Genomic DNA, 27,444 nt, shown 5'->3' with positions numbered 1-27,444 from the left:
TGTCTAAATAATTTTATTATCTAATTGTTTATAATATTTAAATCTTAATCGCATCATTGACGAATACTGTTTCATTTTAATTTGCTCATAATAGTAACATTTTATTTCTGTCGATAAACATAATCGTAATAACAACCTATTCCGCATCAAACTGGTGGATCGGTAAGATCGCTAAACACTGGTAGTTCTACCCGATTTTCAGATCCTGGCGAAAGGGGTTGTTGCATGAGAGTTTTTGTGATTTCTCCATTTGTTACGAGAATACGAGCCAATTTCCTTTAAAAAGTACTTTACGAAGGTAAACCATCCTTTAAGCAGACAGCTCTCGCCTGCTTTGCTGTAATCCTATCCGTATCAGATTTTCAGATTTCACAAGCTCGTAAGTTTCTGTTTTTTAATATTTTGATTCATGAGTATTCTTATTTAATTTTTATAAAATATTTGATTTGTTTAAAAATTTGTAATAATTAATAAAACTGTAAACTAATAGAAGGGTCAATGCAGTTGCGGGAAAATTAATTTATATTAATATAAATCATTGGAAGGGAATAAAGATCCGGATAATTTACTGTAAATATTCAATTTCTGTATTCAATTGAACATTCAATTTCATTTGTGCATACATTATTATATTCAACATTCATTTGTGCTTCAGGGTGATATCCTCTGGCCCATGAACCTGAACATATTGTAAATCTAAGAGGAACTGATATCTAAATTACGAGGATCTTTCGCATAATATCTCATCTCAAACTTGACATAACGGCTAATTCTAATCAATTGCTTTAAAAGTCATCATATATATATCTTCTTAGGTTAAATTATATCAATACGGAAAAGAACATGAGAGCTCTCTACCTTTGAGGCGAACGCCTTTGTGGAGGACTTTTAAAGGAAACCGGCGCGTATTCACGTTAAATATGGGGAAACCAAGAAAATTTTTAAACCATGCAACCCGCTCGTTTACCTGGGATCGAGCCCAAATCGAAATCCTAGCATTCAGCGGTCTTAACCACTCGGCCGCTGGTATTATCCGCCTTTATCTCTTTACATACAGTTTTTAAGGCTAATGAAACTGTTTTCTTGAAAACGAATAAACCCAGTTGTTATTAACATTAATCCAAGATGTATATCGTCATCTAGGCCAAGGTTTTGCGCATCACATTACATTTTATGCAATGTTGCGCAGTGTTCCTGTGCCTCGATAAAAGGCACGATAACAAATAGAAATCTCATATACTCCATTTTTTGGAGTAATTTAGCTTCTAGTTATGAAAATTTAGTGCTATCTACTGCTCCTTGGTATTGAACAAATGTTTCGTCTTTGTATAACATATAAGCATTTATTTTAAATATAAATACCAATGTAAAGGTATATTTCTAGTTATAATGCAATTTCATAGTTTCTGTTTATGTGCATCTATGATTGTGTACCACTGTTAAACAAATAAATATACTTTACAAGTAGTAAACAACCTGTTATGAGGATTTGGTTACCAGTCATGAGCTTAATATTTTTGTGTTTTATTAAATCATTTGCCCCCCCCCCCGATTAATGCTTTTTAAATTTCGTTAAAGGTGACAGCGATGAAAGCGTTTAAATATTGAAATCTTCATTTTCCCCATCCGGAATTTCATGTAAAAATTCCCCCTTTAATAGTAATTTCCTCAGTGTTCTATTTTAAGTTAATGGTAACCAAAATATCTTGATAAGATATTTCTGTGTACATATACATTAATAATTTGATAAGATATTTCTGCATACATATACATGAAGCTAATTTTAATTTTGGAAATTTGGCAACCCTCTGGCTTAAAAGTCTGTTTACATATATATGCTAACAAAAGTGCATATATGACAAAATCCCTGCTTTCCATATTTGGGACCCTATCGATCTTTTAGCCTAGAATGATCTTCTGAGTTGCTGACGCCGGTGTTCATCACCAGTTTTCAGTTTCATTTTACTCCCAGTCTATGTAGTCCTACTTTGTAGTCAACCGCTACTAATCCGTATTAGTAGCGGTACTCTTGGGAATATATCAGTACTCTTTGGAAATATACTCCGAAAAGAGGAGTCGTTAAAATTCTGTATGCCTATAGCACATAATGGCAAAATATTTATTTCTAATATCTTACAATTACATTTTCCATCATTTGGAGGCTCCCAGAACTACCGATACACATCACATCATTCCTTCGCCATTCGTAGTCAATAATCGCCCCACCAGTGGTTGAGTAGTTAAGAACACTGAATGCTGGGAGTTCGACCTGCGTTTGATATCAAGTGAACAGGATAGCTCAGTAGTTCTAGACATTTTTTCGGAATGCACCCCTTTTACCATTGCTAGACGATCATTCCCCCCCCCACTCTTTTCCCAACTCGAAAAAAATACGCATACATTTATTTAAAATTAGATTATTTTTTAATGTGTTTTATAAATTAAACAAGAAAAAGATGTAGGAAATGTTGCTAAATACTAAAGCTTGAATAAAAGTACTTTTTTAAAATTAAATACTAAGCAGCTAAATAAAAGGCTAACTGCATCCCCCCTGAAACTAAGAAATTCCTCAACTGATTAATAATCCGGTGGCTGCATGGTTGGTTTTCCCAGATTTAGCAGGCTGAGATATAGCGTACATAGGAACGGCATTCCCTGAGGAAGTTCTTCACAAAGACATCCCTCCCCCCAGGCAGATAGCTTTCGTATGCTTTGCCATATTCGAATAACCTAGTCATTAATCATATTTGTGATCATAATTTATTGTATAAAATCGTTAACTAATTAGCTGCATCGTAGGTAATGGTAGCAAATGTTCTAGATAAAGAAAAAATGAATTCAAAATCACAATGGTTTTTATATTTATATGTATGTCTCGGTGCTAAAATAAATTTTTTTTATTAATTTTTTGTTCGTTCCACGGAAGTATTGACAACAAAGCAGCTTAATCTGTCCGTTGTCTTTGTTTCGATCTGTTTTGCCAGTTCTTAAGGCTGCCATTATGAGCTCTGTCTTGCTCTTCAAAAAGTCTTATAAAACTGTACGAATTGATAATTACAGATGACGTATTAGGTCGGCAAATGTTTGGAAAGGCGACAAGTGGGAAATAGTCCCGCTTTCAACAGCTTTGTTTTGGAATTAGAATGCGAAAGTTATTTCAATCAGTACTTCTTTTTTAAATAAAGAGATTAAATTCCCACATTGAAGAGTTTATTTTTTTTTATTGTTTTGTTTACTCACGGATGTAACGTTTATACCAATAGCGTAGTTCCTGGAAAAAACAGAGAAATAAAAGCAAGTGTTTTAATCGGTATTTTCAAAGAAATTGCCATGAAAATATAAAGTGCTTTGTGGGAAACTCCTGAAAAGAATGAGCACTTTCCCATAACTAATGAGCAAAACAAAAAAGTTTGTAAATCTCATTCTTTTTCACCATCTGAGAACACAAACAAACCTCCCGTACGATGAGAAAATTTCGAGGAAACAATGGATGGACATTAGTTGAAAGGAAGAGTGCAATGCATAAAAGTTTTGATGCTTATTTGTATACAAAGCTATTTTTCCATAAAATTAAGAGCAACTTTGCTTGGCGATTTTAAAAATAAATTGATAAAATGAATTTAGATCCCTAAAGGCGAAAAAAAAATCATTTATGCAAGCAAATTGCTAGCAGTTTTATGGGGGTTAATTTTTAGTTCATTTTGCTATAAAAACCAAACAAATAAATGTATTCCCGATATACATTTGTTTTCTGAATTTACACACAATTATTATCTTTTTTAACACGTGTATTCTAAACAACTAATTTGTGGATGCTCTCATCGTAGAACGTAACTGCAGAGATGATATCCATTAATTCACGGGAGTTTTCAATTCTCCATTAGTGCCTTGACCTCGCTTGAACAATCTCGCCAATTTTTACCCTTTACTGTGACCGTACACTTCGCATATCTGGCGTTGAATATCCACAGTTTTCATGTTTCTTACTGTTAATAACCGAATAACTAACCACTGACGTAGCTAGAACTTTTACCGCGCGGGGCGGTCCCTGAACCTGCTGTCCGTCTTGCTATACAAACAAATATCTATGAAAAATGTCAAAAACCACATGTAGGAAAATAAATTAAAACCCTATGTTTATTTCTGAAGAAGAACTTTAATTCCAACATTTTAAAATTATATTATTCTTTTGCTTACCTTTTTGTTTGTTATTTTGTTCATGACATTGTAGAGTTCTATTTGATTTCTCTTGCTGTTATGTAGACCGTAGGGAAGGATTTCTTAAATGCAAATATACGTTTGTAGGTCTTAAATACTTATTAAATGATTTTTATTTTGAAAACGCTTCTGACAGCTAACAATACCTACAACAGCTGAGAAGGAAGTTCGAACTAGTTTAACAATAATTGGAACTATGTTCTGGAAATTTGAATTTTTGCAGTTTATTCTAAAATACAAAGGACTGCTTTTCCAAATTCCAGTTTCGTTTTCCTTGGCAACAACGGAAGTAAAACTCGAAATACTTTTTTTTTTTTTTTTTTTTTTTTTTTAAAACGAAGAATTCTTTCTTATGAATTATCACCCTGACCATGATTTAGTTAATATTTGTAACATGCATTCAAAAGTTTCGACGGAATAAAAAACTGTGTAGCAAAAGTACTTAGCTCTTGAAAACACGTAATGATTTCAAATCTAAAGTAAAAAGTTTTTTTTTTTCCTTAATTTAACTCCATATGGTAATTTAGAATCTGTATATACTTAACCTACCTTGACGATCCGCTTAACGAATCTTTATAAAACAATGTTTCGCACAGAAAATGCCCCCTTAAAAAGGTATCACCTAGGGTGGACAGACTCCCCTTAGCTATGCCACTATGACTAACCGTATTTCACAGCCGGCCAAGGCGCTCGATTTTCTTCGACATTTAGCCTCACTATGGTACAGACGGACGCCGCCGTGAAGTGGCGTCATTTTCTGCGTAAAGAATGCCGGGAGTCTGCCCTCACTCGCACTGTACGTACGAAACTTCAAATGGTATTTATTCACAAATGAACCTCACTTAAAAAATTACCCACGTAGACTCCCTTTTATCCGGTCTTGGTCAAACATCCCTATTTTTGGCCAAACTTTTTTTTTTTTTTTCCTCAGATCAAATTTCCTTTATCAAATCAAGAAAAATATTCGAAGCACTACACTATTATACTTAAAGATATATTACTTTTTATTGAAAGAGTAAAGTAGTCATAGTAGTCACTGCTAGTCATAGTTCTGAAGGCTTTCCATCTTCAGTTAGTATTTGTTAGCTATACCTTTCGATTTAGAGCGACGGATGAATTAATGGAAAACTTTTTAAAGGAAACTGACTTCATGATACATATTGGAAAATCACAAAAGTGCTTATGCAACCAATCCGTTCATCGAGATTTCAATCCGAGTCCAAGTAACAACGTACAGAGATTTTTTATCATGGGAAAAAGTGGCGGTTGCTGAGCTTATGTGGTTTGTTGCATGTACATATTTTCCCATAGTAGTCGTTATTTTTTTAACATGCTAAAGAATTCAAATGATTACTTAAGTTAGATGTTTTTAAAACATTTGCGAGTGAATTATAATACGCAATATGTAATAAAAATTTGCTACTTTTTGTAAACATTCATCACTGCTACTTAATTGCTTCCAAAGCAAGTTATGTACATGGTCCCTCAGTGTAAATATGACGTTCAGAAAGAGCCAGAAGGGTGCACAAGTGGTACCAGATCTTTATTATTCACTCTTCCAACCAATATCAATCAATAACAGGTGTAACGTGTCAATAGCTAACATTTCCCTGCTTCAAGTTTTCAACATTAAATCGTCTCTTGCTAGTATTAAGATAGTCCCTATTTATCCCCATTCTTGATTCAGCGGGGGAAAAAAACAGAAATTTGCAGTTTCCTTTCCTTTTCAATACAACAACAGAAAAGGTCACGCTTTGCTTTTCATTATTTTTTCCTATGCTGAAAGTTTCGGCTTCATTACTTTGCGGGTGGAATATGTGTTTAAATAGCTTAACCGAATGTATAATGTCGAATGTATGTAACCAGTAGTAGATTATGCAACAAGTAACCAAGATCTTCTGAGATTTGAGGATTTTTAAATAATAATTTTAAGAAGCGGGTAGTGCATTCTAAATTTAACGAAAGGATGTACGTGTATGAAGCTTACGTTTATGAGTATTAACTTATATGAGTGATATTTTTTAATTAAAACGCAACTTTTTGATAATTTGTTTAACCAATTAAGGCAAAGTATATGAAGGGTATCTATAGTATGGGGGTAGATATTTTTGTGCAGGACTTTAAAAAAAAACTAAGGAAAAGTACATGAAGAGTATCTATCAAGGGGGGGGGATATTTTGTGCAGGACTTTTTAAAAGAAAGTAACTCTTGATCACGTTACGCACAAGGCAAACCACGCAAACACCCACTCAACTAACCTATTCGCTAGGATTCAGTTATAGTATTGACCGGCTGTATCCACTCGGCCATTGATAAAATTTACCATTCTTTAATTTGCAAAGGCAAAATAAGCGACAGCAATCTGCCTAAGAGGCGCACTTTCGTTTAATACTTTCTAAGAAGAACTCGCCTATACCTGGGTTACCCATTAGCAAATCAGCGTGCAGCTAGTCCATTCGTTGCCAGGAACCGAATCCGAGTAAGATTAATTTTCAATATTATGAGGGCATTTTATTTCGACTGAAAAACGTTTTGCAATAATTATGCGTGCGGTATGTCTTATTAAAGTCATCAGCGAAATTTTAATCTTTAACTCAGAATCTAATATACCTCAGTTACATTGTTTTGAATTATGCTCACAGAAAAGACTTAATGCACTTGTTAGAAAATCCATAGATTGAAATAAATTAGTACTAGTGTTGATTACTTACTTTAAGCAAACTACACGAAGACTATCTACATTCTATCTGAGTTTTGATCAAGAAGAACCGAGGGACTTGAAATGAATATGTTTGATTCTGGGGGTAAAAGGAGGATTTACGGACACGCACTAATTTTTAGCATTTCGTGCCCTGTTGGAAATTATTTCCTCAATTGCGTGCACCGAAAGCATGTAAATCCTACAGAAACTTGTTGATTCTGCAAATCTTTTAAATTTAAGAAGTAACTTTTTAATCCCATAGATACTATACCTATAAAGTTTCCCATTTACGCGGAAAGAATGATTTGCAGGTTTGCTAAGAGGAGACTTGCAGGCCTGGTCTTTTGTAAACATGTGCCCGGGGATTTAGAGATTTACCTTATTTACTAGTGAAACAGGTGCTTATTTAGAAAAACGAAAATATTATCCAAAAAAGGAGCCTTTCTTGCAGAGAGTGGCGTTTGATTTCTAGGGCTCTAACAACTTGCGAATCAGCTGTATTGACTTAAGGGTTGACTTTATGCGTTGTTATATAGCAACTTTCTTTCCTGGGATACTGTTTTATCGGGAATTATCCTTAAATCTGATCTATTTGAAAACTTATTACAAATTTTACTCAAGTCATTAAAACGAAATTCTAATGAATGTGTTTGTTTTATTAGCCTTTCAACATGATAGTGCACCTACACATCTTGAGATAATTAACTGAAATATTCTAGCATAAGATGTATAATTTTAATTAATATTGCAATTCTAAGAGAATGAGTTTATAACCCTCCTTTAATGTTTAACCATGAATCATACCATTTTGCTTTGGAGTTTCTAGGAGTCAAGTCGGTAATTTTTTGCTGAAAATCATTCCAAGTGTTGTCAGCCTTAAATACTTTTATAGATGACTTTCGAAAGATAACTCCATGCATGACAGAAAACAATTAAAAAATCCACTCAATCACTCCTTTCGTCCACGGGTAACTGAACTTGGTACGAAGTACCAGCATTAGGTGTTATTGTTTACTCTGCTGATGGTGAGAAGTTTCTAAACGAATAACTTATTTCCTCATGTGTAAATTGATAACGAGTTAAATTTTTCTTAGAAAGTTGTCTGCCAATGGCCTAAAGGATATGACCGCTGAACATCAGTAGTTATCCGGGTTCTAATTTCCTACGAGCAGGCCGATTACATAGATATTTCGTGTTTTTCTTCATGTGTAAAGGCCCTGGGAGTTCGACCTGGGTTTGATCCCAGGTGTACGCGCTGGCTTCAGGATTGATTTTCGTGATTTTTCCTGTGCGTAACGTGAATACGAGCCAGTTCTTCTTAGGAAGACTTCCATGAAGGCATCTCTCCCCAGGCAGATAAGCCCTTGTGTATTTTTCCATATTCCAGTAACCTAACATAACCCCATGTGTAAAATAAATATGATCCAATTTACCTTAAAAATCCTTCTTGAAGGCATCATTTCCCCTAAGCAAAATACCCTCGTGTGCTTTGCCTCAACCAACTAACCTGATGCCTAAAAGATGCATCACGAAGACATCTCTCCTGTTGGCTGATAGCTTTCGCGTACTTTACCATAACAGATTAAACATCTAGAAGATTAACATTTTTATATGTAATTTTGTGTTGCATATTAGTGACCAATATTGCGGACTTTATGGTAACTGTTATAACAATACATTTTGGATTCTGTTAAAAATACAGCCTTGTTAATGCCGAGCAGATAAAAGTGGTGAACACTTATAATTATTTCTCAACCTGCTAAGTAATGAAAGCCAAGTTCATTCAGAGTTCATCATCTTAGCTTTCATCAGAGCTTTAGTCTATAATTTTCATACAGCTTTCGTCTGGCAGATTTCCCTTACGGCCCTGAGTCAATTCGTCTTAAAGCCGTGATTCAGTTTCCTTTGAAGCAGTGAGTCTCTTAGAAAGCTTTATACTTAAGGCCTCCTTTGTTAAAATTTCCTGGTGCACTAGAAGTTCCTTAGCTCTAGAAAGTTACAAATCTACTTCCTTGCATCGTAAATGTCACGTTAGAAATTATCTTGAGAAACGTAACCGCTTGAAGAATTGGTTGAATAAAAAATTCTGATTACGGTTTTTTATATTATTTTTATCAGCTTTATTAGTAATAGTATTAAATTATTTTCTCATTTATTACATAAGCATTTGTTGACGCGCGCGTTGTACTGGAGTAAAGTTCAAAAACATAAGAACGTTTAATAAAAATTTTTTTATTTGTAAATATTGGCAGAAAGCCTAGAAATTGCTTGGAATTCTAGAAAAAAGTTCCTTATTATTTAAATTAAACTGAAATGTTTCGGAATTATTATTTAAGTTATAGCGGCGTATTTAGTTAAATACATTTGCAACACCAAATTTCTTTGAACAGAGGTAGAAAATGTTTTTATGCTGCGAATAATTAAATACTCTATTTAAGTGATTTGTTATCGGGTTAATATTCCCGATTTTTTTTATTAAAATGCAGTTTAAAATACTTAAATCTTTATTCTGCCTTTATTCACTATTTTTAACTCTTCGTGAAATCTTTAAGCAAAATTTTCTGTTACAGCTTCGTATAAAATAGAAAATAAAACACCTGTTAACGCTCTTTTGCTGCCATCTTATCTGAGAGATTACATGCATATTTTAATCTCCTGCTCTCTTTCTCCCCTACCCAAGTTTATTTTCAGTTTTGTTATAATAAGTTAAATATCAGCATTTTGTTAAAAGTTCATTCGTGTCTGTACTAATTTTATTACGATAAATACGAGCCAGTTTCCTAAAAATAGTAGTCTCTTAGGTAGAGAGCCTTTCCACACTTTGTCATAATTTGACGAATTCTAAGATTTTATTTTACTTCCATTAAAAAATTTTTCTACCTGATCTTGGTACGAATTGCCAGTGCTCGGCAGTCTTCTCCGCTGGTCCCTTGATGAGCTAGGAATAATAGCAGTTTGTATTCAGTAATTTCTCTCAGCACTTTGATATTAAATGTACTTCAGATAAGCTTATAATTCTTCGGTAGTATATGGTGGTGTATTTAATTATGGCAAAGCACACTAGGGCTATCTGCCTAAGAGGAGGGATGCCTTCGTGGAGGACTTTCTAAGGGAAACTGGCTCGTATACACGTTACACATGGGGAAAACCACGAAAACACCCATGCAGCCAACCCGTTCGCGGGATTCGAACCTCGGACCGAACTACCAGTGTTCAGCGACTTTACTGCTCGGCCGCTGGTGGGCTCGGTAGTATATGATTTATGACTAATTTGAATTACTGCAGAGTACTTTATAAAGGTGTTTATTTTTTACTTAACCCAAGATCCTTTCGATGAAGTATATTTTCAATGATTTTCAGAACAGCAAGCCAAACAGGTATTTGTGTACTGTGTTTTCTTATCCAACAACGAGCTGACTGCGTGAAATATTTCATGGGTTTCTACATATGTGAGGAGTGAAACAAGTTTCTTAAAACGTTTTCCGTAAAGAAAAAAAAAAAAATCTCTCCAAGATAAATAACTTGCTTTGTGCTTTACTGCAATTTTATAAATCACTCGTGTTACATGTCATTAGAAGATGTCCACACCGAACGCTGAAATCCACAACTTCCACCTGTTTTATCGCTCATTTCCAAAGAAAGTATCTTTGTCATTGTTTCTGTTATTTAAAGAATAATAAAGCATGCTGCGCGAGACTATAAAACTTATTGAAAAAGGCAACTGACGGTTCGCTTATTTTTATACCACGTTCTATTGCTTCTTACTGTGCATTTATGGAAAATTTTCAAAAATAAATAAATAAATAAATAAATAAATAAATAAAACAGCACATTGCTTAATGACTTGTTCACGACTTTGTGACGGCAGACTCAGGCGCAAACTGCGACATATTTTAATACATATCTTTGCATTATTCATGGTCTATGTACATATAATCGCTTTTTTTCAACGTTTCTGATAGTTCAGCTGCGTCATACTACTCCTCGCCACTACAGGGTTCAGTTGCATTCCCATCAGTGCTTGCTCCTGATGCATAATCGCCTTCCATAGACTCTAATTTATTACAAACTGCTCTTAGCCGAATGGATAAAACATTGAACCTGCTATTTTCTTGCAGCTTTTGCCCTTAAAATGCTGAGGTTCGAATCGCGCGAACGGGCTGGCTGCATGGGCGTTTTCGTGGTTTTCCCCATGTGTAACGTGTATACGAGCCAGTTTCCCTTAAAAAGTCCTCCACAAAGGCATCCCTCCCTTTAGGCAGATAGCCCTTGTGTGCTTTGCCATAATTAAATAATCTAATCCAATCCGCCCTTACAATGTTGACCACGAAGGCATCCATCTTTTTAGACAGACAGTTCTTGCGTGCTTTGCCATGTTCCAAATAATCGAACCCAGCTTCGATTACTGGTAGCTGAACGGGTTCAATATCTGTGTTAGGCTTTCGTAGTTTCCCTCGTAGTTAACAAAAAAAACAAGGTTGTTGTTTCCTTTATAAATTCCTCCGTGAAATCATTTCTTCGAAGGCAAAGAGCCCTAGGTACGTTCAGTGGCGTAGCGAGGGGGGGGGGCAAGAGGTGTATGATGAGCGGCGCCAAATGGTCTCCAAACAAGATTTTCATCATATCACTGTGTTTTTTCCGAGGGGGGGCCAAAAAAGGTATTTTGCCCCGAGCACCAGTTGTGCTCGCTACTCCACTGGGTACGTTATCTTTTAACCGATCTTCAAAATTAATTTTACCTCAAATATATCTACATTCAAATCTACTAGTAACGAGACATTATATGCAGTTATTTAGCAAATGAATAAAACAGCATTGTAAAAAACAAGACGAAATTAACTGCGTTAAAAAAATAAGGCCTCTTTCCTGAGTCCTACCCTTGGTTTTGCCATGACGTTGTTCAAGGTATAATAAATAATACAACTACCATTTAGTAAAGCTTGTAGAAAAAATATGTAGTGAATATACATTCATGGAGCAGTTGGTGACAGATGGTTGTCTGTCATCAAACCGCAGTATTGTAGTTGCATCGTCGTCGTTCATTTGCGTGGTAGTCATCATAAGCAAAGGATTAAACGAGTAAAACCTAACTTTGCATCTTTACGGTGTATGTTTGCTGTTAAACTTTTACTTGATCTACAGTTAATTAACCTAAAATTCTCAAATTAAGTTATCAAAAGTTAAGGTAAGTTCACTTTGGTACTAAAAAATAAAATGCTATGCAGTTAAACGTTTACTTGAGGAAGTTCTCCCACTGCCAGTATTCTTATACGAATCTGAATGAATACTATTTTGTGTTTTGAAGTGATTACTTTTATCAGTATTATATATTAAAAACTGTTTACTCATTAAGTAAACCCATGAGCTCAGGTTTAAAAACTTTGATAGTAATGTGAACTTAAAGGAATTCAGTGTCTAGCATAAATATAATTAAAAAATAGATTTGTGCATATATTACTAAAGGAGATTTTAGTATTATGTCTAACGCAACGGAAACTTATTATTTGTGCTTAAAACAGAAATTTTAGAAATGTGTTTTTAATCGAGAGGAATCACCATTGTGTTTCCTCTCGGTATAACAATTTAAAATTTCTAGTATTTTATTATGGCAACTATCTTTCATACTATTTCAACACTTCGATTAGCTTTGTATAACTCCGAAAGCTTTTTTTACCTAATTAGCCAAAAAATGAAATTTTTATAGGAAAACTAAAAAAATTATTAATGCATTTTAGTTTATAAAACTAAGTAGAAAGAATAAAATTTAATATACATATAGTAAGTGTAATTTAAATTGGAAAACAGGTAATTAAATCGACAAAAACTCTGATTCACATACTTGGCCAAATCTGTAAATATTCTGAGTTTCTTTAAAACTAAGTTGTGCAAACTACACAATGAATATTAATGAATCCGAAATTTGAAATTTTAAGAAAAAATGGGAAGGCCATTTGTTGATTTATGAGGAGAAATGTTACGTAATAAATCTCGTTACCAAGGCTTGAGTGGATTAAATACTGCTCTGCTTTTTGTTAAGCTCTTTCTCTAATCCCATATTTATGGATTATTTGATTGTAACAAAACACACGAGGAACATTGAAATGTAAGGCCTGCGTAAAGGAGTCTGGCCTGTATTTACGTTATGCTGAGGAAAGTTATTAGTCCGTTTGAAAAAATCCTTGGAAAAATTCGTGAAAATCAACAGTGGGAGGAGCTGAATGCATCTGTCGTTCATCACATAGTTAGGACATCCGAGGTAATAGTATGTTTCACCAGTGCTTCATGCCAATTCTGACTAAAAGTAGCTCGAGGGCCACTATATGAAGATCTGGTACACTTTTAGGAATCTTACAAGACAATTTTTAAGATCAAGAGATATTCTTGCCTCTGCTTACATCGAGGAACACCATAGCCTTATTCACTAACCCCACAATAGGTAGGGAGTTATTCTAAAGCAACCTTCAATACCTTCGCCCACCAGCGGCTGAGCGGTAAAAGTAGCTGAACACTAGTAGTTCTGTTCGAGGTTCGAATCTCGCGAACGGGATGGCTGCATGGGCGTTTTCGTGATTTTTCTCCTTGTGTAACGTGTATACGAGCTAGTTTCCCTTAGAAAGTCCTCTACGAAGCCATCCTTTACCTTAAGCAGATAGCTATCCACGCTTTACCGTAATTAAATAACCCAAACCAAACAATAAACTTCACCGCTCGTAGGATTTTTCTAGAGAAATTTTGAAAATCCTGTCATCTTGAACAAAATTTATAAGTTCATAGATTAATTGAAAAAAAAAAAGATCTTATGAACATTTTTTTCATTATTTTTTTAAGAAACTGAATACGTAATCATAGAATTATGAGAAGACTTTTGTTCAGAATTTTAATAACTAAATAGCATATTTTTTTAGAAACTTTTATGCATTGTAACATATTGCATGTCCATTAGCTTATTATTTCCATAGTACATAAAATATTTTAAATGGATTATACAACAAAAATGTCTTCTAAAGGACCCATGACTGCATTTTAAGGGGGAAAAATCAAATAAATAAGCCTTTAGATTAAGACAAACTTTCACGCATAAATTTTTTTAGCAAAAATATGCCAAGATTAAATTTTATATAAACCCCGCAAATTTTCTCGTATTTCCTACAGATTATTTTAACAAGGAAAACAAACATTGCCATGTGTACAAAATTACACAAAATATCATAAAAATATATTAAAAATTTTAGAAGCCATACACATGTATTGCTGTAGCGTCTACTCATAGCCAAATTTTAATAACCAAAAGACTTATTTGGAGTTAGAAATTTATTAATTGAGAATGGGGTTGCAAGTTTAGAATTGCTGATATATTTTTAAGAATATTTTTAAGAATTCAAACATATGAAGTTTTGCGTGTAATGGAATTCATTTTTACAAGGTTTCGGTTCTGTTCGGTGTGTTTTTTCTTCGAGTGGAAGTTTTATGTTTAGGTTAGTCTATGTAAATATGATGAAACACACGTGGGCTCTTTGCCTAAGGAAAAAAGTACCTCCATGGAGGACCTACACTGAGGGAAGCTTGTTCCCCATGTTTAACGTGACGCGAGAAACATCCATGCAACTAGCCCCTTGACCTGGGTTCGAATCCGTCTCGAACTGTTGTTATTCAGCTATCTCATCTATTCTGCGACTGCGGTGGAGCGTTTTAAGATATAAAGATCTGATAACCATTCCAGGTCAGATATTGTACATTCCAAATCTTTTTTTTTTTTTTTTTTTTTTTTAAGGAATCTTTAGTAGGCTAAGAAAGAACTTTTTCATTCGATCTTCCTGCGTATTGCTCACCTATAAAAAAACTTTAACTTCTTTATTTTTATAAAAACTATCAGATGTCCAGAGGTTTTATTGTAATCCGAAAGCCTGTCTTAATTGTTTCAATTCTTAAACATCGCTCTATGACCAACCGATATAGAATCATTTAGTCGTGCAATCTCTCTGAAGCACCCAAAAATAAGCTTCGATCTGCTAGCGTCCGATGGTTAAAACTACTAAATTGCTCTCCAAATTCTAATTAACTGCGAAGTAATCTTGCTACCTGCATATTTTCTAGTTTCTAATGTGCATATCTTAAATACAAAAAACTTCCCGTAAAAGGATTCCTAAGGCAAATATTTCTTTCCAGATCATACTTGCGTGTTTTGCCGCAATTAAGTGTGTAGCCAAGCTTCTTCTTTTTATCGGCACATCGTAATTGCTGATTACAAATGGCGAAATATTCTAAAAGCGTTCTTTTAAATGCTGCACTTTAATTTAGCAAAGCAGGTTTGAGTAACCATTTAACATTGGCGAAAGAAGCAATCCGGAAAACGAGTGACTAAGGAACACTGGTAGTTAGTTTCCCTTCATTTGGGATTAGGAGCGACTAGGCTGTTGACTCTAAAGTGCAGTCGTATTTTTAATTCGTTGTATAAAGTAAATAGTAATCACCCCTCCCCCCGTAGTCTACCTTATTTTTTATTCTCTGAATTGATTGTTAATTAGCTTGTTGGGTTAAATGCTACCTTTAACGATCACCAACCTCCTAAACAATCATTCTTCACTATTTAACATCACATCAGTAGCTGAGTGGTTAAAGACTACTGAATATCGGTAGTTCGACTTAGATTCGTGCCCAGGTTTTTTTCTTACTTAGGTTTTTTTTTTTTTTTTTTTTCCATGCGCGACTTCAATTTGAGCCAGTTTTCGTTAGAAAGTCCAGCTTCCAATACTCAGCGGTCCAAGTCACTGAATACTGGTAATTGGACTAGGGCTCTAATCCTGGAAAATGGGTTGACTGCACTGGTGTTTTTGTGGTTTTCCGCATGTGTGAGAGCTGGTTTCCTTTAGAAAGTTCTACACTAAGACATCTCTTCCCTTAGACAGTTAGCCCTCGCGTGCTTTGCTATTCTCAAATAACCCAACCTAACCTTCAACCGTTTAACACAGGAAATGCGGTATATAAAGCAATATTTGCGGTGAACTTCGCCATTAATTATTTTCCTAATTGTTAATCGTTGTTATTACGTTACCTTGAAAAGTAATAAATTGCAAACGTTTGTATTAAAAACTCCTATCTTGATTTTTTATCTCGTATATTGTAACCTTTTGTTTCAGATCTCAAAAGAAGAGTGCATAATAAAAAGTAAAACCGATTTCTTATTCTTTGCTATCAAATTCTGAGATAACGCAGTGTTTTACGCCGTTGAAGGAAGTTTCAGTCCCCATTTATTTTCTTGAATAGACGTTATTCGAACATCTGTTGCCTCAAATTGTGCGACGACGTTTGTGTCCGTGCGAAAAGACAAGTGATAATCTGTTGTTCTTCGTGATAAAGCCAACAAGTAAAGAAAAAGAGAAAAAAAAATCACGTAACGATAAATGCTCACGCAATACCATTGAAAGAAGACTCCTGAATTGTTGTAATTCGTTGTTGGCCGTAAGGGGGAAAAAAGGATTTTTGCGATTCCAGAACAGGAATTTCAGCCCTCCCCTCCTTCCTTTTCGTGTGCGACAATGGAGTTCTGAAACCTAGTAACGGAGAAGAATCTTGGAATCTTATTTTACATTATTTGTTTTCACTTTTTTAAAGTACGCTTCAGACTGAAACAAGATACTGATTTCTTGACAGTAAAAATATTTGGCAAAAGTATAACGCGAAATTCTCTTAAAAAGCGAGGGGGAAGAATCTTTTCTGATTTTACTGTAGGAAAGAATTTGCTTTGCTTTAAAAAAAAATTTTTCTGAGAAATTGAATTTTGTAAAATTATATTGGAAAAATGAACCACAAGAGATTAAAGAATTTTCATCGTACGCCCATATTATTAAATTTTATTTGTGCCTTTTTAAATAAATACTATATAGCTGCATTTTTAAAGCATATACTATTGAATTTCTTTTCTCTTTAACCACTGATTTCAGATTTTCCTGAAATTTCAACCGTTACGATTCAAATTCGAAAAAAATACGTCTAATACTATGTACGTTGTAACATAAAGCCGGTTTTCGTAATTTGCAAAAGGGCTGGCTGATTTAAAATGAAGAAAAACATGCGATAGCTATCTACTAAAAAACTTATGCCTTCTTGGAGGGCTATCTAAGGGAAACAGACACATTTTCACGTTATCCTTGGAAACCCATACTGTCAGCCCATTCGCCGAGATTTGAACCGGGTCGGACAAGGTTTCGTAGTCTTTGGTTACTAGCGTTATCATGCACGTAATATGTATAACAGTTTCTAGGAATAAAAGTTTCTACGTGTTACTGGGGTTATTTTCTGATATGAATGATTTGTCTCCCATATCGAACCTTAAAATAGAATGATAAAATTTATAAAAGCGAATGATTGTGTAATATATTTTGTCTTTTAAATCTTTCTTAAAAATGTCTTACAAGATTTTTCTTTGGAAGCAGATCTTAATCTTTAATTAAATAATTTCCACAGTCCACTTTGTAAGGTGAAACCTAATTAACTAATTGCACTTGTTTGACCTTCTGTCGAATTTTCTTCTTTGAACAAAACAGAAGTCTTAACTACATTTCAGTTAACACAAACAAGAGGTAAAATTTAACTAAAGAACTTATTAATCTTACGTCTTGTAGTGAAACTAAAAGTTAAAGATTACTCCCATTGCTACTTGCGGGGTGTAGGAACTTAAATATTTAAAGCTGTATACTACAAAATCGAATTTTCACCATAGAATTTGGCTCCGACACAGGAGATTCAAATCCTACAAGCTAACAGATACAAAATTCACTCCCTAGGCCACAGGTTGGCTAAGTCGTCTTCTGAAGTTCATACTCTGTATCGGACATACACTCTAAACTACATATTTGCTCGCTATTTAAACTCAAACTAACTTATATTCGGGTGACGGCCGCGGAAGAAGTAGAAAGTACAGAAAGGAATTAATATAAAAATAACGTACTGGCTAAAATAAAACTTAAGAGACTTGGCCCCAAAATGGCTACCGGTGTAGGATCCTCCTGCTCTTTAATGTACAAATTCTTTAGCTTTTAAATTGTTCATATTAGAAATTTCATGTGGGTTATCTGAGCTTTTAATGTAACACTCATAGCAAAGTTTTTAGGAATGATAAAAAATAGCATTCACCAATAAATTACCAATACACCAATAAATTTGTTTCGGATCATGTCGGACTCCCAGTTAGTCAGTGTTCTATATGGACAGGGCTATTTCAGGTGTGTTATCCTATTTTTGACATATATACGAACCGAAAACCTTACAAAATCATCCTCGAATATTATTCCCGCAATGGTTAGTGATCATTGTAAGCCATTGCAGATTACATACCTATTTTAGTAACTATTAAAATTTCTTAGAGTACAAAGCAACCTTCGTCACCATCTGTAACAAACAAAATCATATGTTCCAAGAACCACATGCTACTTTTGCCTGCGATTATTATCAACTTGTAACTATCTACCAGTGCGTACCTACTTTTTTTGTCCTCTTTCTCTTTATCACAAATTAAGATAATCGTCACGCGTTTTATCTAATATTTGTCCTTCTCCACCTGAGCATTTATTTAAATGCATTTTAAAACTAAACTAAAAAAAATCTTTCAGCTTTCTTCCCTTGTTTCTTTTCTTTTTTTTCTTTCCTTTTTTAATTTATGCGTCACTCTGCATTTAAAATACAAGTAGCTCAAGAAGATAGTTTCTAGTTTTCATTTGCTCATTATCAGTTACAAATTCAACAATTCAACTTATACCTTCATACCTTGCAATAAATTTCGGTAACTGTTGATGCTCATGGTTTATCTGTTTGTGTAACTAAATAAAGCAAAGCAGACGAGGTATATTTGCTTATGTAAAGGATGCCTTTTTTGAAGGATTTTCTAAGGAAAGTTGGCTCATATTTTAGTTACAAATGAGAAAAACCGCATGTAGTCGGCCTTTTCGTAAGAATTTGAGCACGTGTCAAATTATTAATGCTCATCTGGTTGCGTTCCTTGATAGGCTTTGATGCTGTGAAGTCGGTGTTTGGTATCGTGTTGTACAATCAAATCATCTTGCACTTTGTACGTTAATTTGGTGCTTTATTAAACTACATTTTATTAAATAAATCATATTAAATACAGAGTGGTTGTAAGAAAAATTTCCGATATTTGAGCCCCTACCGGCCTATCCGCTCAACCAATCAAAATGAAATTTCAGATATTGTTGTTTGAAGGTATGCATTCGAGATTCCGATGATTTGAAACTATAGAACTCTCACGGTTACGATTTCATTGAAAACATTTCAAAATTTTCGAGCGGTAACAGTCACTTTTTTTCTACACAAATCGATCAGCTCACTGAAAAACCATAAATGGCGTTTGACACGTATGACGAAAACGTTTGGAGTAAGACATTTGCAAAGAAGAGCATTACACGTGAGAGGGGAGGGAAATGAACTTTTATTTGGAATGACAAGTTTTTAACGTAGCCTTCGTAGACGATAACGCATTGCATGCGGGAGATTGTTGATAGCAATGACGAACGTAACATCGCTCAAGGAATCTGTATAACTTATCGCATTTTTCAATTTGCAATGAATGTTTTATCGCATCTTTCAATTCTGGCAAATCCTGTGGATTTGACATGTACCCGTAGATTTCGGATATGATTGCTATAATATAGGGCTCAACGAAAAATCCAGAAAAAAAAATCCATCGGAGTAGGCTAATGGGATTGCGATGGCCACGAAACTGTAACGTTACGAGAGATGACGCTACCTTGAAACGTTGAAAACTTGTAATTCTATTATATTTTCCCCCCACTCTCCTCTCTTGTGCTGTCATTCATCCTTTATAAAGCTCTTAAATGTTTTACGCCGTCAATTTTCTTCAAACGTGTATCATTCCAACGCTGTTTATGGTTTTCAATGCACTGATCAGTTTGTGTATGAAAAACGTAAGCGTTGTCATTCGAAAATTTTGAAATTTTTCACTGTGACCGAAACTATGAGAGCTCTATTGTTTTAAATCATCACAATCCCGAGACCATACTTTCGAATAACAATATGTAAAATTTCATTTCGATTGGTAGATCGAATAAACCATTTGGGTTTCATATATGGAAGAAGTTTTTTTATGATCACCCTGTATATCTTAAAATAAAAATTCGGTACACAGAATAAACATTTCAGAAAATTATCTTTGAACTACCGACACGATACAGTAATATTACTTCTAAAGTTATACTTTGAGTAATACTGCCCGCCTAAAAAGTTCAGTTCAGGTACTTTGTAATAAACAGCTAAGGAAGAACTGATATTAATAGAATTTAAATCTAGGTGGTGTGTTATAAGTACATAAAAACTTTATTTGCATCAAACATTACTGATTCCAGCATTATGTCCGTTATTTATATTTTGTCTTCACTAATATAGTTAAGCTGAAAAATTCCACATTGCACTTGATTTTGAAAGGTGGAATTCCAAAAAATGGGGATAAGTTACACTTTGCAGTAATTTTATTTTCGTCATGAAGATGAAACATAATTAGAAAAAACATTTTTATACGTATAAGTAGAAAAAACATTTTTATACGTATAAGTAGAAAAACATTTTTATAGGTATAAGTAGAAAAAACATTTTTATACGTATAAGTAGAAAAACATTTTTATAGGTATAAGTAGAAAAAACATTTTTATACGTATAAGTAGAAAAAACATTTTTATACGTATAAGTAGAAAAAACATTTTTATACGTATAAGTAGAAAAAACATTTTTATACGTATAAGTAGAAAAAACATTTTTATACGTATAAGTAGAAAAAAAAACATTTTTGTACATATTTTATTATATAATGAAAGTGGTAATGCTGTAAGTAATAACATTAATATTATTCGATTTATAAACTTTTGCTTTTTTGGCTTTGTCATAATTATCACCTAAACGTATTTAATTTTAAAAATTTCTCACATTTAGTTTTGCTTTCTTTTCAGTTGTAGTGAAGTATTGTTTTATGTTCTTATAATGACGTCTTTCCTATATCGTTTTGTGGTTGCAGAAGCTTATAATAGGCCTTTTAGTTTCGTTCTGTCAGTAACAACATTTAATACCTAAGAAACGGCCAAACTTTTTGATTAGAATTTCTATTGCTAAAAATATAAAGTTTCAAAGCATATTTTGTAAACTAAGTGTATGCTAATTGTTTTAAAATGTAAAAAAATTAATTACAAACTCTTTGCAAGTTGGGGACGCACGGGGAATAGGTAAAATAACCGCAATAGCTTTTCTTCCATTTTCCAGACACATTATTGCACATTAGTTGAGCTTTTATTATATTTATTATAATTTAATTTACTGATCTTTGTTTTCCATCTCAGAGCTAGTCAAATGCCAGAATGATTTCTTTTAAGTCTTGTTGAAATACAAGTATATTTATTCTTGCCTTTTCATCGAAATCCGCGCTTGCCATCCTCTGCTGAAACTTTTCTGTTATTCAAGCCACTTGACCGCACTCATTATGTGTAGAAAGCAAACCAGTCTCAGAGGCCCACTGGGTATAGTATTTATGAAGGCAGGCTTTCTTTTTTCTTCCCCCTGCCCGACTGCTAGAGATAGGAGATGTCATCTTCTGCCAGAACTGCTGAGAACTATCGTTACTCTGCTTACATAGAAAACTTGGAAACGGAAAAGTAAATAAATAAGAATGCATAAGCGTTTATGGATTAATATTTCGGAAAAGCTTTCAAAAAGGAATTTCCTTTTAACCTTCTGCATATGCTAATCCAGTAATTAATGTCAAAAAAAAAAGGACATTTTTGCATTTTTCACAATCATTTGGACTCTTCTGAAACTATCGTGCAATGATGTAAAAAAGATAGCTATAGTCGAAAAATTTTTGTGAAATGTTTTAAGTATTTAATGTTTCAAGTTAGTTTTAAGTATTAGTGAATTTATATAATTATATATTATGTAAATTCAAATTCGCATTAAATATGTAATTAAGATCTTAACTATAATTTTGCCAAACTCTTGAAGCACGAATGTAAAAATAAACAACACAATATATAATGATAACAATAAACACTCCCGTGTCTTTTCCTAAGCATATTTTTAAGAATCCTTAGCCTTATTATTTTATGGTATGTAATTGTCAGTCAACTGCAGCACTTCCACACATATTAAGCTGTTTGTTACACCATTTCATGGACGTCAGTTCCTCTGCCTGAGAATACATAAATCTAATAGCGTGATGAACGATATTCTAGAACCGCTGAACCAATTTCCAACACGGAGGCCTTCTTCTTTTTGCAGTTTTTAACACTGCACCTCAAATGGTTTCCTCGTTAACATAAAGATTCATGTTGTGGCCATTTTTTCATACTCGTTTGTCAGGTAAAAGACTTTTTTTTAAAATGATATAACATCCACTCATTAATTTATAAAGTAAAGATTGTTATCGTCATATTCGCACATAAAAAGCGATGAATACATATTTAAATAAACAATGCGAGCTCGAAAAACCTCATCAAAAATGGATAATATAAGAACACGGTGCTAATATACGATTACGTGGCGAGGTGCAAGAACGCGCAGCCAGATTTTGGCGAGATATCTCTGTTGATTGGCGATTCAATATCGGGGGCCGCTGTAACAAAGAAGTACCGAAATTCATTTGTTAGATATAAATAATCTCTAAAATAGTGCGATAAAAAAACCTCCTATTACTCCTACCAGAATGTTTCTGTATAAGCATTATTTTAAGCTATTATATGAGAAGAGCAGAATTCAGCTAAAAAGGGTAAGTGCATAGCAAATTAAAGAAAAAAAAAAAAACTTTCTTTCTAGAAAAGAAATCCGCTACATGTCGCAGAGAGGTATGAAATCTTATTAAATTGCTTTTAATTAAATCTATCATTACATTGAGAAATAGATTTTCCACTAGTCATTGAAATTTTTTCACATATACCGAAATATGAGTCACTTCTATGACGCTGTGTGAGCTTTCCTGTTAATAGCCTTTTCCCGTCTCTTTTACACATTTCTTCACTTTGCAATCTCGAGTGCAATGTTCACGTCATTCTGAAAGTTTATCAAGGGCTTCTCGGCACATTTTGAAAGTTTGTCAAAGAAGACAAATTTTCTTACGGGAACTCTCTTGTTTCGATTAAACGCATTCCGTTTAGATTTATCACACTGGACATTGGAACGCTTACGTTTTCCTGTCTTTAGTTCCCTGCCCCGTGACTAATTCTCACAGTTTCCAAAATAAACACGTAAACATCCTGCACATTCTTCAGTTCGATCAAGTTATCCGAACTGTTATCGCGGAAACCTTTGCTGAAAAGGATCAAGTGAATCTAGTAAAAGGTGGTTAAAGTATGTAGCTCATTTTCAGATTGTATTTCCTCCCTTGACCTGCTGGTTAAAAAATAAAACACATAGTTAATTCGTTAGTCTAATTTTTCAATCCTAGATTTTTGTTACACGAAATTTAAGTATTACTGAATAACAGAAATGCAAGATTAAACCTGTGTGAGATATACCAAATCTGCGAATATCAGTATTGAGTCAAAGGCCTGGAGAAAACACGAGATTAAGTTGTTCATTAAAAATACATTATGAACAAATAAATAAAAATTCTTTTGTAGAAAAACTGACTTAACCCTTAGAAACTATTCATGCAAATCTTTATTATTTTTGCTCCAATTTAAAGCAAAGTAGAAAAGTGTATTAAGAAGTATTTAGAAAGTTGTTTAATTGATTAAGGCAAAGTATGCAAGAAATACCTGCACAAAAGGAAAGAATGCCTTCATGAAGAACTTTGTAAAGAAAATTGGTTTTTACTCGCACCACACGTGGAGAAAAACTTCGAAAATCCCATGTAGCTAGCCCGTTCGATTAAATTTAAAACGGAATCGAACTAAAAGCGCTCGGTGATCCACTAGACCGTTGGTGGGTACATTTAAAAGACTATTGTTCTTATTCACGAGCATTTTTTCTAGATTTTCTGTTTTGTTTTTAAAGAAGCGTAAAAGATTAAAATGTTGCGTCCAAAAGGGCATCTGAGGCGTGCTTGACTGTGCTACAAGCACTTGTCTAGTGTATAGGAAAGCCGCATTTTAAGTAAGTCTCTGCTTCAGACTAGGAGATTTGTACAATAGACACATCAGTTACCATCTTGCTCGTAGCGATACATTAGTAGCTAATTGTTGGCAAGAATAGACTCACTCATGCTTCAGATTTCTTTCGCGATATGAAGAACTCGGACTTTAGAGAAATCCAAAATATTCTGAATTATGGTGAGTTTGCCGTCAACCTTTCAAACGATGAAAGTCAATTTTTCACAGCAAAAACGGCAATTCTTCAGTCTTTTCAGAGCATTACCTATTTAACATCAATATCACCAGCTTTTTAACTAACCTTCCTTTTTCTGCAACCAGGATTTTATTTGCTAACGATTTAACGGATATTTTATAAAACGAAAAAGGGCCACTTGCGCTACGACTAAACTTCACGGTTGCGGTGCCGTGCGCTACAATATAACAAGCGGTAAAGTGTCTCATTTACGCCCCTCCGCGTCTGCGAGTGCAATCCAGAGCTGTAACTCGAAAAATAAACAATCTCGTTGTTAGCCGACGTGTGCACCACGTTATTTTCATTTTTTCGATAAATGCTATCGACGTGGTGTTCACGTCGCTCGCGGTTTGAGACAAAAGCATCTCGACGTGCGTAGCACGTCTTTTTAGCGCAAGTGGTTAAACGCTTAAACGAGAAAGGGCAATCTTTCTTATTCTAGGAAGTTAGATCTTGTGTTTTTTGTCATGTTCAAATAACTTAACCTTTTGATATTCGTCTATGATCTGCTGTAAGAGCAGGTAAAAGAAAGCACATGAAATTGAAGAAGCTATAAAAATGTTCTGCATCCACAGATGTTCAAGAGGATGTGCGGTGTGGTGTATTTAATTATGGCAAAGCACACTAGGGCTATCTGCCTAAGAGGAGGGATGCCTTTCGTGGAGGACTTTCTAAGGGAAACTGGCTCGTATACACGTTACACATGGGGAAAACCACGAAAACGCCCATGCAGCCAGCCTCAAGAGGATGTGCAATCAGGGGAAAATCACATTTGAACCAGCGGCATCGCTGTCATCTATTTGAAGGCATTTTACGTTGTCCATGTTCCAAACTCCTTCCCGAGGGCATCCATTCCCAAAGGCACAGTGGCGTAGCTAGGGTGGGGCAAAGGGGGGACATCTGTCCCCGGGCGCAGCATCCAAGGGGCGCCAAATTGATGCTACGAAAATGTTTAATGAAATGTTTTCCATTCTTGGCACACAGAAAGGGGCGCAAATTCTTCAGTTGTCCCCGGGCGCTGGAAACTCTAGCTACGCCCCTGCAAAGGCAGGTAGCTTTCGAGTACTTTGCCATAATCTAAATAAGCCTAATCCCATCCTCAATGTATCTTGTAGTCTAAAAGATGATTGGCGAAAGTTAAGTTCTCGATGACCATTAAGGAGATTACTTATTTCCAACATAAAGGTTGGAGCCAATTTTGGTCACCCATGGCAATGTTTGCATGGAAGCATGTTGCATTTAGCGACGAAATCTGCTTCTCTTTTAGTGCTGATGACCGCTGTGTTTATATGTGGAACAGTATGACCAGCTTTCCAATCCTGTATTTGTTCTCAAACGGCAAGCAACAGTTACACTTAATGTGATAGCTTGGGAAGCCATCGATTCAGAAGCTGATCTCCTCTAATTGTGTTGCAAGGTAATGTGATGTTATTCTCCAGCCATTCATTGCTGTGGCCTTTATATCTTCAAGGAAGGGATTTAGCACTCACTAAAATTTAACGTTCTTGTTATCATCATGACTGATAAACCTTTTTTTCTGTTCCAAAATTCTGGTTATTTATATATCTCATTTATGCAAATTATAGGCGATTATGGCTCCATTTTTTATAAGGGCATGTATTTTTTAAAGAAAGTATTAAATATGAACTCGATTTGAACCAGTAGCAACGTTTCAAGTATCTGAGATAATCACCAAGAAGTAAAAATATCAAAGAAGTGAAATTTCAGAAGCATCATTACTTCGATTAATTTCTTCTTAGGTTGTTAAAACAAGGAAGAAGTACAATAACACAGTAGTAAAATAGATAACATATAAATATTAGGATCACTAACACCGCAACACTTTAAAATATAGTGGTTTTAGATGATAAGAATGATAATATCTCACATCGTAAATGTTCAATAAAGTATTACTAAAATCATAATTTACAATGAATTCTTAGTACAAAAGTTTTAAAGATTTTCTTAGACATTTTAGGTACGGTTCTTCCTTAGTTTCAATTTTTAGAGTGTTTTCCGTTTTTGCTCGTGAATACTTCTGTCAGTTATTACTTCAAGTTTCCTTTTCTACTTGGGTAGAAATAATGGTAGTATTTAAATTTTTATTTTGTTTCATTCTGTTGTAGATGTGTTCATACGTAGATTTATTGTATAAACAGCCTAGAATTTTTTAATATATGTATGGTATCCGAAGAACCATATAAATAGTCAGGTTTCGTAATTTTTATTACATTATTTTTTTTAGATTTAAAAATGCCAAAACGTGAGTATTTGCGTCATTGAAAACATTTTTGTAACTCGAGGTTTTTGTAACTACGACCGAAGATTGCGAAAATAAAGCCCTTGTAACGACTGATAAGGGTTCTGTAGTCACGGTGTATATATAATATATACTAGACAGTTGCGGATGTATAATTATGCAACAGGCATTTTACGATTTAAATAGCTTAGTTTGGTACGTAGGCTAATTGGAAGGTTTAACACTAATTCTCGTGTTCAAAATCAAATGACACTGCGGTCTCTATTTTTTACCCCTCCATATCTGAATACTTTACACTGAATTACACTTTTCACAGCATATTTACCAATGATTCAGAAACGCGGCGTAGACTGCTTTATGACATCTTTTCTGGTATTAGAACGCTTGGTTGTTCACTTACTCATTGGAACAGAACCTCTTCCCGCAGGATTATCTTTACAAAGTTGAGAACGTCCAAAAATCATATGTCATTAAGAGATATTTAGTGATATATGATTTTCAGGTCTAGAAATCACACGCCATTGGGGTATACGCAGAGGATTTTAGCGCTAACTGTTCGATTTCGGACAATGCTACTAATGCCATTGTATTGTGGCGGAAATCCCGATTGCAGTGAGTGGCAACGTTCATCTTTGCCGCAATATGCACATGGGCTCGCCAAGCTCGAGGATAAAAACTTAAACAAATTCGCCGATACCAACTACTTACTTTTCACCTTATTTTGCCTGTTCATTCAAGATATCTGGCGTCGGCTCGTGTGTGTTAATGTTAAATGTGCCTTTTGCAAGAGCTGATTTCCTATTTTAAACATTAAAGTTGGTTTTCACTATTAGATGAAGTCTTTGATTCTTTAGCTCTTCTACTGACCTTCTCATGATGGAGTCTAATGACGATAAAACATCGCCCATAGTATCAGCATACAGCCGAATAT

General features: G+C 34.4%; 1 protein-coding gene and 1 long non-coding RNA gene across 3 annotated transcripts in view; both read left to right on the top strand.

The window, feature by feature from the left end:
• Positions 1 to 27,444, top strand: part of LOC118187672 (cyclic AMP response element-binding protein A-like) — a 339,383-nt gene that overhangs the window by 80,191 nt on the left and 231,748 nt on the right. Inside the window, exon 1 of one of the 2 annotated variants that reach the window (XM_085809269.1) lies at positions 11,963 to 12,104. The exons of the other annotated variant lie outside the window; for it this stretch is intronic. The gene's annotated coding sequence lies outside the window, so the exon portion shown is untranslated. Of the gene's footprint in view, positions 1 to 11,962; positions 12,105 to 27,444 lie in introns of those variants that run through there. 2 annotated transcript variants of the gene reach the window in all.
• The window catches only part of LOC118188614 (uncharacterized), an 82,991-nt gene that overhangs the window by 26,978 nt on the left and 28,569 nt on the right, over positions 1 to 27,444 (top strand). The window lies entirely within an intron of this gene.

Source organism: Stegodyphus dumicola, chromosome X2 (genome assembly GCF_044657685.1).
Source record: "Stegodyphus dumicola isolate Sdum_Otavi_A_Nest chromosome X2, ASM4465768v1".
Classification (NCBI taxonomy): Eukaryota; Metazoa; Arthropoda; class Arachnida; order Araneae; family Eresidae; genus Stegodyphus; species Stegodyphus dumicola.
The sequence above is the reverse complement of the archived record's forward strand: the minus strand, read 5'-3'. Positions and strand labels throughout refer to the sequence as shown.